Raw genomic sequence first — 20,311 nt, forward strand, 5'->3', positions numbered from 1 at the left:
TAGATGTGTTCATACTTTCCCTTGGTAAGCCCCTTTTACAAGGGAGAACCGTCACTTAAGGGAAAATAAGTCCTGTCCTTGAACTTTTCCTCCCTTACGCAGATTTTAGAATTGATCCTACCTATAATCGTGAAATATGTGACAGTTAATGTTACACCAAGACTTCTTGCTATCCCATTTAACCAGTCTTTTGTGACATATGTGCATTACTATTTCAAACCCTAACAGCAAATCTATAAAACAAAACCTAGTTTTGCATATACACAGGCCTGCATTTATCTTATCAGAGCTTGTATTAGCAAAACTTTCATGAAAGGTATGAGGATAATTTCAGGAGTCTTGAAAATGGTCAGTATTTCATTTTTCTATTTTTGCAAAATCATGTTTTTATTAAGTAACATTTTGACTAATTCAGTTATTAAGTACAAATGAGATTTTCATATGAAGAAGTATCTGTACTTATAATAGGGTAAAATGCAAATTGGTCTGGGACGCCTTCACGTAACAACCGAACCGCAGGAGGGTGGGGCAGCGAGCTAAGTGCTTTGGAGAGCTACAAGTGGTGGTGGACAAGGCAGTCAGCTGAGGCAAGCGGCAGAGAGCTATGCGTGCATGGATTCATGCACAGGCCCACTAGTTTGTAATAAAAGTGATTTTATGGGACAGTCTAGGTAATTTATAAAATGGTTATCTAAAGGTTCTTATAGCCTCCTCAGGGTTACATGTTAGTTCAAGTCCAGATGATATAAATAATATTTTGGAACATAAAGAAAAAAATGTATGGGTAGAATGCCAGCTATTTTATGAAATCCAAGGCTGATTTGAACAGCCCTTGACAGTTTTAGAACCAGTTTGAGAACTCTTAGCCTTAGCAGTGGTATGAATTTCTGCACTGTCCAGAGCAGTAGGTTTTGATTATGGCTGCACGTTAGAATCACTGGGAGCTTATGCAACTACTAATGTCAGGGTTCTTTCTCAGCGATCAAATACAATTCTCTGATGGTGGTACCTTGACACAAATATTTTTAATAGCTTCTCAGGTAATTCTAGTGTTCATGATGGAGAACCACTGGCACTATTGCTGCCTCCAAGATCTGTGACTGACTCGGTGTGATTACTGGTCAGGGCACATGCCTGAGTTGTGGGGCGTGCAGGAGGCAGACAATCAAGTGATTCTCCCTCATCATCGATGGTTATCTCTTCCTTCCTCTCTGAAATAAATAAAAATATATTTTAAAAAAAGATGTGTGACTGATAAAGGCACAGTAATTGCCTTTAGGTAATTTTGGGATCTTGCAAGGCTGGCCTTCTGAAATCTTTTGAAGGCAAAGACTTTTCCTTACTCTTTTGTGTTCCCAGCACTCTTCTAAATGCACAAGAAATATTTGCAAATCAGTTTCATTTCTTTTAAAGTAGTATTCCAGAATTCAAGCTGCTCTCTAGATCAGAGTGACTTTATTCCCCCACATAAGCACAGGCCCATGTGTACAAATTTTAAAACAAAGACTCACAAAAAACCAAACAGGCTGTTTTTAGGAGATTTGAAGTGGGGCATGCAGGTCAAATGTAATCGAGTGACTGGCTGGTGGAGCAGAAAAGACTTAAATCGGGAGCAGGAGGTGTTTGTTTGTCCAGGCACTCCCCATGGGATTGGGCCAACCTGGGAAGATCTCTGCCTATCTATCCTGTCTCTATAACAAATACATATTATTCTGATTCCTTCAAATAAAATGTGCCTGTGCTTCTCAAATGCAGGCTCAGTACACTCCTGAGTCAACCTCAATACGGTGTGATAAGGAGAAATTTAAGCCTAATTCATACAGAACCTACTCTGTAGTTAACTTTACTTTTCCATATTCATTGATGAAATGGTGATTGCAGATAAGGATAAATGCACAGGTACTGGGTTTAATTTAATGTTACTTAAAGCTTTTTGCATTTGTAGGCAGGGGCTGTTTCCCAATATCTTTGTCACATTAAATGGTACCTGTCACATGCAGATATTTGACTCTTTGAAAGGCTTAAACTAAAACATTAAATAAAGTGGCAGCTTAGAATTGCGAAATAATTTGCTTTTAAGACTGAATTGACCCAGAGGTTTTAGAATGACTGTACTTTTCAATTACTTTTTTGAGGAAAAGAAAATGGATACTGATTCCAAATTGTGTGTGTGTGTGTGTGTATGTGTGTGTGTGTGTGTGTATGTTGTAAATACTATTTTTTTATTTGTAACAGCGAAGGACTTCTGTTTTTATTGACTCTTTGTGTGTTGTAATTTTTTCAAAATGTGGAAGCATATTGGTGTTTTTCCTTGCTCAGCTTTATTCAAATATTTTTTTCAATAAAATCCCAACATACATTGTCAATTTTCATTCTTGGACCTCTCATTTTAAGATATATTTATCTGCCTAGCTCATTGTGGATATCTCTACATAATAAATGAGGGAAGTATTGAATAGAGTGGGTACATGTGAGATGGTATCTTATAACCTGCTCTATTTGGCTTAAAATCTTATTCTTTTAAAATATTTTCTTCTTAAAGTTATAATTTATCAATAATTAATCTAAATTATAACTTCAAATAAAGCCATTGATTGTTGTTATTTTTCAACTCTTACAGTATGATCCTGAAACGAGTGAAGTACTGAACTCAGCACCAGAAGGTTAGAGTTCATCAGGGCTCCACCCCAGCCTCTGTGATCTGTGATCAGATTACCTTTTCTACTTAACTCTCTTCAGCCAAAACAGAACCTAAATAATCTATGCTCCCTTTACCCCTAGGGACGGTGTGAAGATTAAGAACATATTCTCATTACTCTGTGTCATAAATTGAATGTTTGTCTCCCCCAATCTCCCTCCCTGGGAAATTCACATGTTTAGATTCTAACCTCCAATGTGATAGTATGCCATGGTCGGCAAACTGCGGCTCGAGAGCCACTTGCGGCTCCTTGGCCCCTTGAGTGTGGCTTTTCCTAAGCCTTAGGAGTACCCTAATTAAGTGAATAACAATGTACCTACCTATATAGTTTAAGTTTAAAAAATTTGGCTCTCAAAAGAAACTTCAATCATTTTACTGTTGATATTTGGCTCTGTTGACTAATGAGTTTGCTGACCACTGGATAGGGAAGTGATTAGGTTATGAGGATGGGGCCCTCATGAATAGGATTAGTGTACTCATAAAAGGGACACTGGGAGCTTTCTTCTCCCTTTCACCATGTCAGGACACAATTTGAAAACTGCAGTCTATGAACCAGGAGGCTTTCTCCTCTCTTTCACCATGTGAGGACACAGTGTAAAGACTGCTGTCTGTGAAGCAGGAAGTGGGTCCTCACCTGGCACCAAATCTGACAGCACTTTGATTTTGGACTTTCCAGCCTCCAGAATGTGGACGGTAAATGTTTGTTATTTAAAAGCCACCAACTCTATGGTATTTTTTTTACAGCTACTTGAGCTAAGATACTCTGCGTTCATTTTCTGAGAAAAAGAGGGTGTGCACAGAGGGCTTGGTATTATTGCCATCAATGAATGAGGTCTGAAGGAATATAGGCTTTAATTTTTTTTTCTTTTTTAATTTTTGTTTTGTTAAATTCACATGGTATCCTAATACCAGAGGCTTATGCTTTCTTCAAAATATAGTAAAATGAAGCATTTTTATAAGGTAATTTACTAAAAGTGATAGTATTAATGGCATACTTGATTTGAAAGAAGTTTAGTTTAATTAGTGAAATATGTTTGGGCAGAAATGTCTCTACCCAGTGGTTGTTATGATGTGTGGATTTAAAATACATTTCTTAACATTATCTTCCATAACTACTCAACCTCACTGGGCTTTTTTTTTTTTTCTCATTAAGACTAAACAACCAAAGCCTGATGTGAGAAGCATAATTTTCACATTTGACTCTTCATTAACTTGGTATGGGAATGCAGCCTTTTTTTATTACCAAGCATTTCAGCTCTTTCCGGCAGCAGAGGTTCTATTTTTCTCTCTTTGAAAGAGATGGAGCAGGATGGAAATTACATGGTTTGGCTCCCACTAAGGAGAGGAAGATAGATGATGTCTTCCAGCCACCCTTAGGAGGCTGTGTGTGCACCAGAGGACAAATGTCCTAACACTAGCTCACTGCCCTCCTTTCTCAGCTCTGTTCAGGGGTTTTGGGGTGTGTCCTTCAGTTGATTTGTGTAGCTCCTGTAGAAAGGGAAACTGAGCTCTAATGAACACAACCAGAAACCTGCTATTAGAAAGCAGCTGGTGTGGAAAAGGCTATGTGAAGAAGAAGAAAACCCAGTAGAATGCCAAGGTATATATAAGTGGGACACATTGCTGGCAAAGGCGTTCAAGAGTTCCCGAGCCGCAGAGGCACTGAGGGAGTTCTGTGTTTGGAGTTTCCCCTCATCCTGTCTTTTGAAGGCTGGGATGTTTTCAGTCCCTCACCTGTAAACTGTCTGGGTCAGTACCTGGGCCAGTGGTGCCCACTGCATGTTCTGGGAAAAGGATTATCTGCCCAGTTTGCTGCCAGCCCAGCCCCTGTATATTGCTGCTGGAAGTCTGTATGACTTGTTTTCTTGGGCAGGAATAATGACAACCTGCCTTCAAATGGAAACTGCTTGACTTGTGATGAAAATGTGTTCATCACCCATGTTAATAGTGGCATGGAAAAACACAGCTAAAATTTAGTAATTCAGAAACCTCATGTAAGTCCATTTTCCTCTGCTAAGTAGTTACAAAATTAATTGTTCTTTCTATACCTGCTCACCCAGAAATTGGTGCTTCAAGAAATGAAATGACCAAAAGGCAGGTAGCTCAGAAGGAGAAGAACTGCCTATAAAAATATATAGACTGTTGTCTAAATTCTTCTTTGGGATAGATTTGTGTGTCAGTTAAATGCTTTGCTTGGTATTTCAGGCTTAATGAGACAGCTGCAAAATTCACTAAAATCCGTTTCTAGAACATTGTCTAGAAAATGTTTAAAAGTTATGTTTCATGATGGATTTTTAAAATTGTGGTAAAATATACTTATAAAATTTACCATTTTAACCATTTTTAAGTGTATAGTTTAGTGGTATTAGGACATTTACACTGTTGTACTACCATCTTTACTCTCCATTCTCAGAACTTTTTTCTTATCTCAAATTCAGTATCCATTGAGCAGTAACTCTTCATTCTTCACTCCCTCTGGCCATGGTAACCACTATTCTCCTTTCTGTTTGTTTGTTTGTTTATTTATTTATTTATTTTTAAATATGGAACGCTTCACGAATTTGCGTGTCATCCTTGCCCAGGAGCTATGCTAATCTTCTCTGTATCGTTCCAATTTTAGTATATGTGCTGCCAAAGCGAGCACTCTCCTTTCTGTTTATATGAGTTTGATGATGAATGTTTTCATTCCATGAAATTCCATAGTCATTGTTCAAACCAATATATAATACCAATTTCTATGTGTCTACAGGGATCACCTCTTTTAGAAGGACCCCGATGTAACTAAATGCATAATTGCTTTATATTGGCAAGTGGTAGACACTTCTTGTTAAGGATTTGAACCATCCAATTTAGTCACTGCTCCTAGCCATTACTAACCTTACATGCTCACCCTGAGAAAGATCATCTCTCTCATTTAGAAGAAACCAATAACTCTAGAAAATTACTTTTAAGTGACAGGAGATAAAATTGATTTCTTGAATATGTGTTGTCATGTGCTTGGTATTCCAAACTTATTAGCACTCTCCACTGATAAAGGCAAAACTAATCAGGAACAGTTACTTAATATTTTTAATACCTCCTAACTTATCAGTATAATATCATTGTTAACACTGGACAAACTGCAAAAATAAGCACATCTAAACTTAAGGATTCAAAATGGCTTTTTAGTCATTTAATGCGTTTTGGAAATTTTGGGAATTTGAAGGGAAGTGTTATCTTCACCAAATGACTTGCTGTTTGTTGCTGTGGGTGCATCACTGTATTCAGAAGACTAAGGAATGGAACAGGAGATGCAGCCCCATGAGAGACTTACATTGGCATAGATGCTTAGAAGGCAGCCACAGAATGGGCATATTAGGGCTTCCCTAAAAGGAACACATAATTTTGCAATCACATCCTCAATGGACATTAGGGAAAATTTCCTGAGATAGGTAAAATAGTGGGTGCTGAAGGCCTCAAACCACTTTAGCTGGCATATGTAGGGAAGGGAAACATAAACGAAATGGGATAAAACTGATGGAGGAGATCACCCCAGAGTTCAAGCTTATAGGTAGACCCCCCCTACCCCCCCCCCCAAAAAAAAGCAAAAAACACACAGCTAAGTTCTAGTCCTTAGGAACATTTCTGTTCAGTAGATCTGTGGGATGTAGTCATGGGGCTGTGGTAACTCATATATATATATACCTATAATTCTTTGAGCTTCTCGTAGGGAGAGTTCAGATGGATTCATGGACTGTTATTATAGACTTAAACCTCTAGTATGTTTGATCTCTTCCACAGAAACTAAAACTAGTATTTTAAAGTTGTACACTTTAAAATTATCTATATGGGGTCCATATGTAATATTGCTTTTCCCTTACATTATAATAACTTTTACTAATAGATATAGGTATTCTACTTACGTTTAAATGTACAAGGACAGACCTGGCTGGGTGGCTCAATTGGTTGGAGCGTTGTCCTGTACACTATAAGGTTATGGATTTGATTCTGGTCAGGGCACATACCCAGCTTGTGGATTCAATCCCTGGTTGGGCTGCGCATGGGAGGCAACCAATCAATGTTTCTCTCTCACACTGATACTTTTCTGTCTAAAATTAATAAACATATCCTTGGGTGTTGGTTCTGAGGCCTCTTGGGAGGTACTCTGGCGCAGGCCAATGTCAGATGCTGCCTGTGACTGGCCCTGGGCAACCTGTTTAGAGCTACAAAGCGATCCACAGTTTGGGCTGCCTCTTCTGTGCCTGGGTATGCACAAGAAGGATCAGACTGTGCACCAAGGTTTGCTTTTACCAGCACTGGGTCTGGGGGCAGGTCTGCAAAAGTCCTAAGGAACACTGAAATCTACCTCCACTTGCCTTTGCCTGCTGGCTGTTAGGCCGTCATTGAAAGAGCCCCAGGCAATACTCCATTTGCAAGATGTAGGTTTTCAGTGAGTCACTAGGTAGGGACGAGTGGTGTTCAGTAGATCAATACAGGTTCAAACTCAGTGCCAGTGCTGGGTCTGAGGCCATTCAGCAAATGTCCCAGGGTATACCAAATCAACTGCCTCCCACTGGGTGCTTGCACACCTTTGTGGTGGGACGGAGTCTCGGGAGTCATCAGGGAAAGGCCAGTGGAGTTTAGCAGGCCCAAACAGATCAAGATTTGGCTGTTTAAATGGAAGGCTCTGCACTGTCGACCTTTTGACTTATATAATTTGTAAGAAAATAAAATCTGAGGTCTTGATTATGAAACATAACATTTCTTATCTCTGGTACTGATATTTAATGATTTGTCTATCATTTTTTATTCTTAGAATTACATATTGAATATATTTTTTAACAAATAAGCCTTTCTTATGAACATAATTTGGCAATTTTGCAAATATGTGGTTATTGTACATGTAAAGCCTAATAAGATACATTTCTTTCTTCCAAATAGTGCATATTATAGTGGGAGAGACCCATAAGTCAACAAATATAACAAAAAACTAACTTGGATGATCAGTGCTAGATAAGTAAACAGGTGCTGTGATGAGTGCTTTGATAAAACACATTGCTGTGGGAACAGAATGGAGAGTTATTTAACATGGACAAGTTGAGCCAGAGAAGGTTTTCTCAGGGGGATTGTCAGGATGCTTAGGAGTTAACCAAGCAAAGAGAATGAGAGCATTTTCTTGGACTGAGGGAGCTATGTTTGCATGAACATGTGCTTCTGCATGGCTGATGTTTTTAGGGAGGTGCTGATGGGGAATCATGAGGTAGGTTAGATATTCAGGAAATAAATTACAAAGATACAAGATTTTAGATGAGTTTTAAGCAGAAAATGACCTTATAAAACTTGAATTTTAGGTCATTTTGACTGTAGTCTGGAGAGCTAGTCAGAGCTAGATGTGTTCATTGGAGAAAGAGAACTGCATTTGTGTTCTATTTTGGAAATCTAGGTGAGAAACGATCAAGCCTGAAGTAGCAGCAGTGGAGGAGATGGAAAGGGAGGCACAAATCCTAGAGATTTGGGATTTAGACAATAGGGCCTGGAAACTGATTGAATTTGAAGAATAAAAGAGGGGGTAGGAAAGGATGCCTTCCAGTTTTCTGGATTGAGTAATTAGGTAGTGGTAGCATCCACCTGTGTAGTGAATGTGTGAGGTAGTATTAGATTTTAGATATGTTGAGTTTAATGTGCCCGAGGTTCACCAAAGCAGAGACAGTAATTGGAAATAATAGAGAAAGACCATGGCATATAATTGGTAATTGAAGTCAATTATATTCACAAGTAGAGGGGACCAAGCAAGGATATATAGCAGTGGTTCTCAACCTTCCTAATGCCGTGACCCTGTAATACAGTTCCTTATGTTGTGGTGACCCCCAACCATAAAATTATTTTTGTTGCTACTTCATAAGTGTAATTTTGCTACTGTTATGAATCGTAATGTAAGTATTTGATATGCAGGATGTATTTAGGCGACACCTGTGAAAGGGTCGCTCGACCCCCAAAGGGGTTGCGACCCACAGGTTGAGAACCACTGGTATATAGTAAAGGGAGAAGAGTAAAGAGCCAAGGATGGAACTCTGTGGTCACTGACCCATCAGGGATGTTGGAGGATGTGGGACTTGAAGGAGGCTAAGTAGGAATATTCAGAGAGGTGTGAGGAAGGCCAGAAGAGAGGACATAAAAACAGAGGGAAGACAGTTTTGAAGAGAATGTGATTAATAGTATCCAACACTACACAGAGTTTAAGTAAGGTAAGTGCTGAAAAGTGGCCAGTGGATTGAGTAAATGGAAGGCCTTCGGTGACACCATTGAAAATATTTCCAGGGGAGTGGTATAGCAGAACCTAGAATTCATTGGTTAGAGTAGTGAAAGGATAAGAAAATCAAGACAAGAAGTGTTTGATGTTTAAGCCTCAGTGACTTCTTGAGAAATATAGAGATGAGGCAATACAGAGGGCTCTGTGGCTGCACGGGGTCTTCAAGAGAGGGAGTGCTTTTTGTTTTAGTAGGATACATTTGAGCAGTTTTGTATTCTGAAGTGAATGAGTCATAAATTGTTGGCTTAGGCAAGAAGACAGCTCTCTGTTACACTGAAGTAGGATGCTAGTGCAGTTAAGATTAAGTGTGTGCTAGGAGGGGTTGAGGTATGAATTGGAAGGGTTATTATGTGGTCATTTTATATCATTGCATAAAGAATGATAGGTTATTTAAAGCCAAAGTGAACCATGCCATTTTGTGGCAAAGAGAAACTTTGATGAGTAAAATTACACACACACACACACACACACACACACAGTATTTGTATTGATTTTAAAGAAGGGAAAGGGAAAGAGAGATAGAAACATCAGTGATTAGAGAGACTCACCCATCCGCTGCCTCTTGCTCTTGCATGCCTCCTTCTGGGGATTAAGCCCGCAACCTGGGCATGTGCCCTGACCAGGAATTGAACCACGACCTCCTGATTCATAGGTCGATGCTCAACCACCGATCCACACCAGCTGGACAAAACTTCGATGATTTTTAAATCTTTAAACCCTAGTGGAGGAGAAACTGTTACTTAATAATATCATAGATATTCACTTTTATTTAAAGAACCTTGGTAGAAGATGAATTAGAAACTTACTGTGTTGTTTTTTCCTTCTACCAGAGGGTTCGCTCAAATTATATTCTTGTCATTGGCATTTTGGAGCTTGAGAACAACAGAACTATTGCAGCATGAATTTTTAGAACCAATTTTGACCACAGTGAAGTTACTGTGAAGGCTGAAGGTCAAGAGTATGATTGATTGGGTGATTAGAATTCCTTTAAAACAAATTAGAGGTGTTAGGTTTGCCAGTGGCGAAAAGTATTACAAGGAAGTGAATCTCATCAGCATATAAAACTTCTCACATCATCAAAAAGTGTTTCATATTTAACATATAAATGTGCACGTGCACACACAGGAATGACCTGCATAGGAATTTGTTTGTGACATTTTGCAATGTAGTATCTAGCCTGATTTTTCTGTTAAATAACATAATATACAGGCACTAGATTAAGTATATATTTGATTTTTAATATAGGGACTGATACCTTAAGTATTGAAAACAGTTATCAATTCAGTTTATCTACTTTTTATATTTGTTCTTTTATGTGGGGTCTTCTAGGTGACTGGATTTATGATCAGGCATTTGTGTTTGGGATCCCCTATTAGGAGACAGAAGCGACAGGAAGTAAGTAAAGACCAGTGTTTAGGAAGGAAGGGACAAAGAATGGAGAAGGTTATGTCGTTTGTGTATGTGTGTGGGCAGGGTGTCTGTTGTCTTGGAGAGTAAGGTGAGGTGGTAGTCTCTGGGGAATTAATATTTCTCAGGAACCTAATACATGCCAGACATGCACTTTCATGTACCAGTATATTATATTCTTACAATGATGTTGACATGGTAGATATAGAAATTATTTGTACTTTCAAAGGAAAAATTGAAAGGAAGTTAAGATATTAAAAAAGAACTTCTAGCCGAAACTGGTTTGGCTCAGTGGATAGAGCGTCGGCTTGCGGACTGAAAGGTCCCAGGTTCATTCCGGTCAAGGGCATGTACCTGGGTTGCGGGCATATCCCCAGTAGGAGATGTGCAGGAGGCAGCTGATCGATGTTTCTCTCTCATCGATGTTTCTAACTCTCTATCTCTCTCTCCCTTCCTCTCTGTAAAAAATCAATAAAATATATTTAAAAAAAATAAATAAAATAAAAAAGAACTTCTAAAAGTACAAGAAAAACAGTGATGATGATGATTGTTAGAGATGGACATTATTACTTTAGTGATACCTCTTACGGTATTTTTATTCTAATTTTTTGGGGGGATGGAAGGTAGAGTATTAGAATCAGAAAAGTTCAAGTTGGTTATCAAGTTGGGTGCATCCAAGCTAGTTGAGCTCTGTACTTTTGGGTATGGTTGGAAATTTTTATAAAAGGTTTTCAAAAAATGATCAAAGAAGTAAAATAGTCTTAGTTGTGATAAAAAGTGAAAGAGTATTTATGAATGAGCAGGGGGACTTCCTTCAGACCTATATGATAGATTAGCCTGTGAACCCATTTTTGAGGCAAAATTATTAAGAAACCATTTAGCAAATAAAGGCAATAAAATCACTGTTTTAAAAAAATGTGGTAATTACAGCTCAATGTGCGAAGACTCTGCAAAAATTAGGTAGTTTCTTCATCTTTATGCAATTACAGTGGAATTTCTGTCCCAATGAAGGAGCATTTATACTAGAAGGAAGCCAAGGACTGGAAGGAACTACAAAGGCAGGAAAATAAGATACTAGCTAATGTTTTGGGAAGGTTACTCTGTGCTGGGAACTCTAAATACATAAGAACTATTTAACCCTTACAACAACTCTACGAGGTAGGGACTATTATTATTTATTTTTATTTTGTAAAGTGTACAAGACATAAAAGTTACTTTCTTAAACATATTTATGTGTGTAATGCAGTGGCATTAACTATATTTACTTTGTTGTGTAAAGTATCACTACCATTCATTTAAAAACGTTTTAATTTCCCCCACTAAAACTTTGTGTTCATTAAACACTAACTCCCCATTCCTTCCTCCTCCAGCCCTTGGCAACCACCATTCTATTTTGTGTCTGTATGAATTTGACTACTTTAAGTACCTCATATGAGTGGAATCATACAGTGTTTGCCCTTCTGAGACTGGCTTATTTCACTGCAATAATGTCCTTAAGATTCATCCATGTTGTAGTACGTGTCAAAATTTCCGACCTTTTTAAGAATGAATAATATTCTATTGTATGCATATACCACAGTTTATTCATTTATATGTCAATGGGCACTGGTTGTGTTTCCCTTTTGGCAATTGGGAATACATATGTTGCTATGCACTTTCATGTATATTGCATTCTTACAATATGCTATATAAATATGGTTGAGTTCCTGATTTCAATTCTTTTGGGTATATGTAGTATATGCTAATTCTATGTTTAATATTTTTAGGAACTGCCATACTGTTTTCTACAGTGGCTGCACCATTTTACATTTCCATCAGCAGTGTACCAGGATTCCAATTTCTCCAGGTAGAAGGTAGTTACTACTCTTATTTCAATGTTACAGAGAAGGAAGAGGTTCAGAGAAGTTAAATGAGCTCACATAACTACCATGTGCCGATATGAATTTGAACCCTACAGTCTGACTCTAGAACAGCCGTGGGCAAACTACGGCCCGCGAGCCGGATCCGGCCATTTGAAATGAATAAAACTAAAAAAAAAAGAAGACCGTACCCTTTTATGTAATGATGTTTACTTTGAATTTATATTAGTTCACACAAACACTCCATCCATGCTTTTGTTCTGGCCCTCCGGTCCAGTTTAAGAACCCATTGTGGCCCTCTAGTCAAAAAGTTTGCCCACCCCTGCTCTAGAACCTTTGATATAGAGGTGTTAAGATGAAGCATAGGGACACTATGCCTAATACAGTGTTGGAACTTGGATTCAAATCCAGGCAGCCTGCCTTCAGAGTTCATGTAGTCAAGCACTCTTAGATTTAATAATTGGTCTTCCTTTCTGTTTTTTTGTTTTGTTTGTTTGTTAAAAGTGCTCTTGAAAAACAATGCCATATTTTGTAGAAAAATATTAATTTTGGGTTTTTTTTGCTTTTCTAAATTTATGTTTTAAACTCTTCTGTTACTTAAAATGTATTTAAAATCCATGCAATTTATTTGATTTTTTAAAAAATTTAAATTTTTTGGATAAATTTTGCTTTTAAATGTTTTGAATAAATCCAAATTGATTCTCGTGGAGTTTATAATACATTTGCTACCTACCTCTGCCAGAGTTTCAAATAAAAGCAAGCAAAACTATCTATAGCTGGATTTAAATTGAGGGTTTTCAATGGTAAACATTGAGGACTTTAAAAAAAAAATTCAATAAAGTAAATTTACCAGCTTTATTAACAGAGGAGCAATAGCTAGGAAATGTACCTATTCCTTTAATCCCTGTGTATATTTTGCTAAAAGGGTATGTATTCTCTCTCAAAGACTGGGCATCAGGTGGCTTTGTGGCATTCTGAAAATAGTGCTATATCTGGGCAATGCTGGTTCGGCTGGGCCCATGTGTCAGTTCATGTTGCAGTTTGTCTCTAGCGCTTCTTACATTTTTCCAGGGAGGTGCCACTGAAAATACAGATTGAGGGGCCTCCTTGAGCCCGCTCATCTGAGCAGACCATGTGGGTCAGTGACCTCTTCTAAGCTGCATTTTAAGAGGGGGTTCTGGGTGTTCATGCGCCCTAGCTCCTTTCCCAGTGTGAGGAGAATAGCTCATATAGCACACTATCATAGCTGGATGTTAGTTATAGAGAAAGACTCCTGATCCTAGCATATCAAGGGCCCACAATTATGCTAAGATGAACTCTGATCTGCAAAGTATCTTGAGAATAATCTCTAATTTAGTGGTTTCCAACCTTGGATGTACACTGAAATCTACCTGGGGAGCTTGAAAAAGGAATGGAACGGAGGCCCAATTCCAGAGATTCTGATGTAACTGATGGTGTGTGCCCTGGATACTGGGATTTTTTAAAAGCTTCACAGATAATTCTGATGTTCATGGTGTCAAGGTATAGGATCATTGCTCCAAATTCTCTTGAGTGTCTTGTTCTTTGGGCTTTTTAGATTTTTGCCACTACAAAGATACAGAAATGTCTGTTCTCAGCATGTCTTTATTAGTGGGATTGCTGGAATATATTCCTCAAATACCAAGGGAATTTCTCCTATTTTGTTTATTTGTGGTATAAAATTATTTTCCTATCCTTATGGAGTATGTCTAAATACTCATGTAATTTAGTGCTGGTTGCTGTAGAGCACAGAGCTCATTTACTTTGTAGAGCCTTGAATTTAGAGATAGAGGAAAGACAACTATTTGCTCCTAGGTTTCAATGAAAACTCCAGGACACTCTCTGATTTCTAATGGTAGTTTCATTTTATAGACTGGAGACTGATGATGTTTGAGCTGCAATTTCTGTAGTTCCTGAAGGCTTCTTGCTTATACCCTCACCACCTCTAGCACTTGCCCTCTTATGCATTTAAATACTTGGCCATATCATTGCTCCAGGAAATCTGGCTGTTTTGAGTAAACCATAGTCAATGTGAGGATTCTTTGGTTTAGAGGAATGATTTGTCTTAGTCTCTCCTGGGCCCTGGGAGTTTGTTTAAAAAGACAGTAATGGGTCTGGCATTGTCCTCCCTGTGTTGGACTGTGGCTTTAAGACTATTTGGTGTAAAGTTCATCATAGTTTGGAGATGAGATTTGGAGTTTAGGGAAACAGATATTCTTGCTTTGATTTTGTTTTTAAAATGAGTGTTTAGGTGTAAAAATTTAAAAACTTTGCCCTTGTTTGTTGTACAGGTTTCCACCGTGATCCTGTTATCTGAAAGTAGGGTTGTTCCATGAAACCTTTCATATGCCAAAATGGTGTAAAGCAAAGAAGCAATTACCATTAATTTATGTGGAAAAGTTTTGAGTATTTTCCAGGTTGGCCACAGAGCTGATATGGCATGTAGGGTTAAGTAGCCCCAAGTTTAAATCAGTTTCCATCTGATGATTAATGTTTGTTAGGATTGAACACTCTTCCTGATTTGCATCCTTTTTCCCAGAGTCAGCCCAGAAGATGCCAGCCCTGCTCTCACTTTGCCTCCTGTTTCTTAGACACACATGTGTGTAGCAACACCAGACACACTCCTGTCTTCACCAGAAGTGAAAGGTGGTTTCTGCTTTCTTCCCCAGATCTTTATGAGTATTGCACTTCTTGCCACAGACATTTCTCATTGCTACAATGTGAAAATCTGAGCTCATTTATTTTAAATAAGTTATCTTATAGCCCCGTGTGACCCTATATAAATCTCTTAAACAGATAACTAAGCTGACAGCATGTGTGGTGAGCCTGGAGAATTCTCTGCCTCAGGATGCTCGTAAAGGAGGTAATTGACTGGGGTTAGCAGATGGGCACTGCTCATTTTTTGGCAATCATTGACATTGACAAGTATGCAGCTCCTCCAGGGGGCTCTTCATGAAGCTGTTCTGTGCACAGGGTCCCAGCACCCCCATGCAATCCTCCTTGAGTCAGGCGGCTGGCTGTGCTGTCCTCTTGATCCTTATGATCAAGGGCTTGCATTCCATTTTTTTAAAGGTTGTTTTTTAGTGATACAAGTATCAATACTTTATTACAAAAAGATAAGAAATAGGAAGAGAAAAACACCCCCTTCACTATCCTAAAACAAAGATTATCAGGTTTTAAACTTTTCTCCAATGATTTTTACATAGTTTTCCTGTTGTTTTATATTTGTATTTTCCCTTATTGCTACATAATCTCCATCATTACCATTTTATTTATTTTTTTATTCATTCAACATTTATTGAGGGCTTGCTATATGAATAAGGCAAAAATTAAGCAAAATAATACTATATGCTTTCTGTATCAAAACAACACTGTCAGTAATAAATATAAAAGACAAAATAAAAGCAAATTGAATTTATTTTGGATGACTGAAGCAAAACACACCGGTAAAAGACTCTTTACTTCTATTTCTGCAGATTCCACCCGGTTTTCAATTATTTCGATACTTTGTCTCTTAGCTGGTGGTTCTTCACTTATAACAATTTCTTCAGCAATGTCCGTTGCTGGTACTGTTAATACTTGCTGTCCTTTGGCATGGTCACAGTGATGGGCTGGCCTATTCCACTGGTTGAAATGGAGTGCAAATTTCCAAGCTGGATTCCATCCGTTACTATTGTGATGACTTGTTGACCCCCTGAACTAACAACTTGCTGAATTGCACCATCCACTGATTCTGCAGTAACTATTTACTCCGTAGTCACTACTGGAGTTTCTGAAGAATTGGACAAGGGAGCATATGCTTCAGCTAAGGCAGCTAATGTAGTTAATACTGACGTAGAGGAGTTTCCAAACTGAACAGCGGACACACCTGTTTCATCATTCGGTTCACCACCCCTCCAGGTCCAATAATAAACGTGTTCCAGCATGTGTCGTCACAGTGTCGGGTTTGTGTTGATTTGATTCTGCATAGCAATCTGTAATATCTCTGCTAAATCTTCATTCCCATTGTCTACTGAAATATCAAATGCAGTTTTACAAAATTTACTCAGCATGTGTATGTACATCAGCACCATATTTGTTTAAAAGCTCCACCACATCTTGATGGTTGTGTTCTGTGGCCCAATGTAGAACTGTCATCTTTAACATGTTCTTAGCACTGACATCAGCACCATGCTGAAGCAAAACCTCTGCTATGCTGGCATGGCCCTCAGGAGCTGACATATGTAAGGGCATTCAGTCCACTTTGGTTCTGGCATCCCTACTTACACCAGCTCAAAGTAGTACTTCTGTGGTGGAATAATGGCCATAATGTGCTGCCAGGTGAAGTGGAGAAGTTCCCAGCCAGTCTAGTAAAATCCATTTGCCATCAGAATACGAACTTCATCATCTTGATCTGCTCGTGCCGCTTCTAAAAGCTTCTTTCTCAAATCTACCAGGACTATCTGGAAAAGCTTTGGGAGCGCGGGGAGCAGTGGGAAGGGAGCTGATTCAAGGTGCTCTGTACTGGCCAAGCTGACGTGGCCCAGCTACACACACAACGCTTCAGCTGCACAGGGTGCTATTTTCCGAAAATGCCGTGTCTGGTCGGCGTCCAAAATCCCCACGGAAAAGTCCCCCGTGTGCGTGTGTGAGTGGTCTGCCTCCCAGCAGCTCCCATCATTACCATTTTAATGGTTGTATAACATTCTGTTGTGATGCTATCCTATTATTTACCTCTGTTGTTGACATGTACATTGCTACCAACTTTTCACAATTATCCTATCTAATAAAAGAGAAACATGGTAATTAGCGTACGACTGCTAACCCTTCCCATTGACAAATCAGGGAGATATGCAGATTAACTGCCAGCCAAGATGGCGGCTGGCAGCCAGGCAGCTGGAAGTGAACAGGAGGCTTGCTTGCTTCAGTGACGGAGGACTCCAACATTCCCCGCCTGCTTTGCCGGCCTCTGAGCTTGCAGTTTGAAACATTGTAACAAATATAGAAGCTAAACAAAACTCCAGAAACCTGCTTTCAGCCGGCCAGGATCTCAGAGCTGGAGTTATACATTGGTTCGATTATAGAACATAAACCAGATACCTGCTTTCAGCAGCAGAGGCCTCAGAGCTGGAGCCAGAGCTAAAGCTGGCCCAGAATAAAAAAGGAAAAGAAAAAAAGGAGCAGTTGGGAGCTTCAGTCACCCTCCCGCCTGAAAACAGCCCTCAGCCCCTCACCCAGACTGGCCAGGCACCCCAGTGGGGACCCCCACCCTGAAGGGTGTGTGACCAGCTGCAAACAGCCATCATCCCCTCACCCAGGCTGGCCAGGCACCCCAGTGGAGACCCCCACCCTGATCCAGGACACCCTTCAGGGCAAACCAGCCAGCCCCACCTATGCACCAGGCCTCTATCCTATATAGTAAAAGGGTAATATGCCTCCCAGCACCGGGATCAGTGGAGCCGCGAGACCTCCCAGCACCGGGATCAGCAGAGCCGAGAGGCCTCCTGGCACCAGGATCAGCGTGACGGGGGGCAGTGCCCAAACCCCCTGATCGCCCTGCGGCTCTGTGTGTGACAGGGGGCGGGGCCCCAACCTCCCTATCAGTCCTGCTCTGTTCGTGACAGGGGAAGGCACCCCAACCTCCTGATCAGCCCTGCTCTGTGCCTGATACGGGGGAGCTCCCCAACCCCCTGATCACCCTGCGGCTCTGTGTGTGACAGGCTGCGGCGCCCCAACCCCCTGATCGGCCCTGCTCTGTGGGTGATAGAGGGCGGCGCCCCAACCCCCTGATCCGCCCTGCTCTGTGTGTGATGGGTCGGTGCCCCAACTCCTCTATCGGCCCTACTCTGTGAGTGACGGGGGGAGCTCCTCAACCCCCTGATGGGCCCTGCTCTGTGTGTGACAGGGTGCAGCGCCCCAACCCCCCCCCCCCCCCCCCACGGGCCCTGCTCTGTGTGTGACGGGGTAGAGCCATAACCTCCCCATCGGCCCTGCCCTGAGTGTGACAGTGGTGGCACCCCAACCCCCTGATCCTCCCTGCCCTGTGGGTGATAGAGGGCGGCTCCCCAACTCCCTGATGGGCCCTGCTCTGTGCGTGGCAGGGTACAGAGCCCCAACCCCCCTGATGGGCCCTGCTCTGTGCGTGACAGGGTACGGAGCCACAACCCCCTGATTGGCCCTGCTCTGTGCGTGACGGGGTGGCGCCGCAACCTCCCCATAGACCCTGCCTTGAGTGTGACGGGGTGGTGCCCCAACCCCCCAATCAGCCCTACCCTGAGCGTGACTGAGGGTGGCATCACAACCTCCCGATCCGCCCTGCTCTGTGCATGACAGGGTCCGGCGCCCCAACTCCCCAATTGGCCCTGCTCTGAGCCTGACCAGGGGCTGCAACTAGGGATTGGGCCTGCCCTCTGCCACCCGGGAGCGGGCCTAAGCCAGCAGGTTGTTATCTCCTGAGGGGTCCCAGACTGCGAGACGGCTCAGGCTGGGCTGAGGGACCCCCCCCCCCCACCCGAGTGCACAAATTTTTGTGCACCGGGCCTCTAGTAAATAATATTGGGAAGCATATCTTTGTGCATGTAGCTATTTCTATATATTGAATTAGTTTCTTATGATAGAATCCCAGGTGTGTCATTACCAGGTCAAAGAGTATGAAAAATTTTATGGCTTTTAAAACATTGCCTGATTGCTTTCCATAGAAGTGAAACCAATTTATAATGCTCTCATTAAGTAAGTCATTGTTTTGCAGATGGCCAGCTAGGGTTAGGGATGCAGCCTCTCACAGTAAGAGGCGTCCAGAAGGGGTGTATGTGTGTTTGCAAATTGGCTTGTTCATATGTGTATTGATTTAAACCTCAATGATACTCTGCATTATTTTTGCTAATAGGAATATACAATGCCAATATAGTAGTCATCCATTTCAGTGTTTCATATAGCAGTGTGATAGAAATGAAATAAAACAAGTTATATATATTTACTATTTCCCTGGACTTTGAAATTTTTAAAAGTTGGCAAACATGAATTTATGAGAGCATTCAGACATTGTGACCTAGTTCTTAGTGCCCTTCTACTTCTCATGAATACATAATGTTTTGGAGAGGAATGGGGATGGAGGAGGTTGTTAGGACAGGCAGGCTGGAAGCACTGGAAAGGAAACCTGGGCCTCTGCTCAGCATGCCTAACCTCTGCAGCAAAAATAATCTTACCTGCTGAATGGAGTGCTTGTGTCAAGAAGGATTTTGATGTCCCATCTAGGCTCAGTGGGAACAGTACTGATTAATTAGCAATTCTAGATCTTTGCCATTGCAATTTTCATCAATTTTTTTATATAGCCCATTGGATTGTAATATGTCAAGTACTTTAAAGTAAGGACTGTACCTTTTATTTATTTATTATTTTAAAATAATTTTTTTACCTGTCTCCTAAAGTGGTTGGCACATTGTTTTGTGTATTATGTAAATGGTGGTTTTGTGTCTTCTGAATGAAGGAATGAATGAATGAGGAAAAGTCATACTTTATCCTCCTGGTCCCAGGTGTTCTATCAAAGCCCTGTGGGTAAATAATAGGATCCCACAATTCTTGCGCTCATGTGTAAAACCTAAAGCAGGCTTCACAGGGGTAGAAAAAGAGGAAATTTCACCTGAGAAATTTAGAAGAGGTAATGCCAGAAAAGACTCTTGACTCATATATATTACCTCCCAGATCATCTAATGGAGTGGTTCTCAACCTTCCGGCCCTTTAAATACAGTTCCTCATGTTGTGACCCCCAACCATAAAATTATTTTCGTTGCTACCTCATAACTGTAATTTTGCTACTGTTATGAATCGTAATGTAAATATCTGATATGCAGGATGGTCTTAGGCGACCCCTGTGAAAGGGTCGTTCGACCGCCAAAGGGGTCGCGACCCACAGGTTGAGAACCGCTGATCTAATGGGATATTCTTTTTTGACAAATGAAGAAACTGAGCCCATTAAGAGTGTCTTCCCTAAGGTTACACAGGTAGTGGCTGATGATTGGGAACTCAGATCTGGGTCTCTAGGTTACTGACCTAGTGTTCTTT

At 40.6% G+C, this 20,311-nt stretch overlaps 1 protein-coding gene and 1 pseudogene across 4 annotated transcripts in view; one reads left to right on the top strand and one right to left on the bottom strand.

Annotated features, from left to right (window-relative positions):
- Positions 1–20,311, top strand: part of FARS2 (phenylalanyl-tRNA synthetase 2, mitochondrial) — a 581,172-nt gene that overhangs the window by 37,926 nt on the left and 522,935 nt on the right. The gene's annotated exons all lie outside the window — the stretch shown is intronic.
- Positions 13,783–17,005, bottom strand: LOC308515476 (GA-binding protein subunit beta-1-like; annotated as a pseudogene). Its single transcript has 4 exons — positions 16,985–17,005; positions 16,036–16,722; positions 15,716–15,850; positions 13,783–13,839 (listed from the first exon to the last, which is right to left on the bottom strand). The product of its transcript is annotated as a GA-binding protein subunit beta-1-like (transcript).

Source organism: Myotis nattereri, assembly GCF_964212035.1.
Source record: "Myotis nattereri genome assembly, chromosome: 3".
Classification (NCBI taxonomy): Eukaryota; Metazoa; Chordata; class Mammalia; order Chiroptera; family Vespertilionidae; genus Myotis; species Myotis nattereri.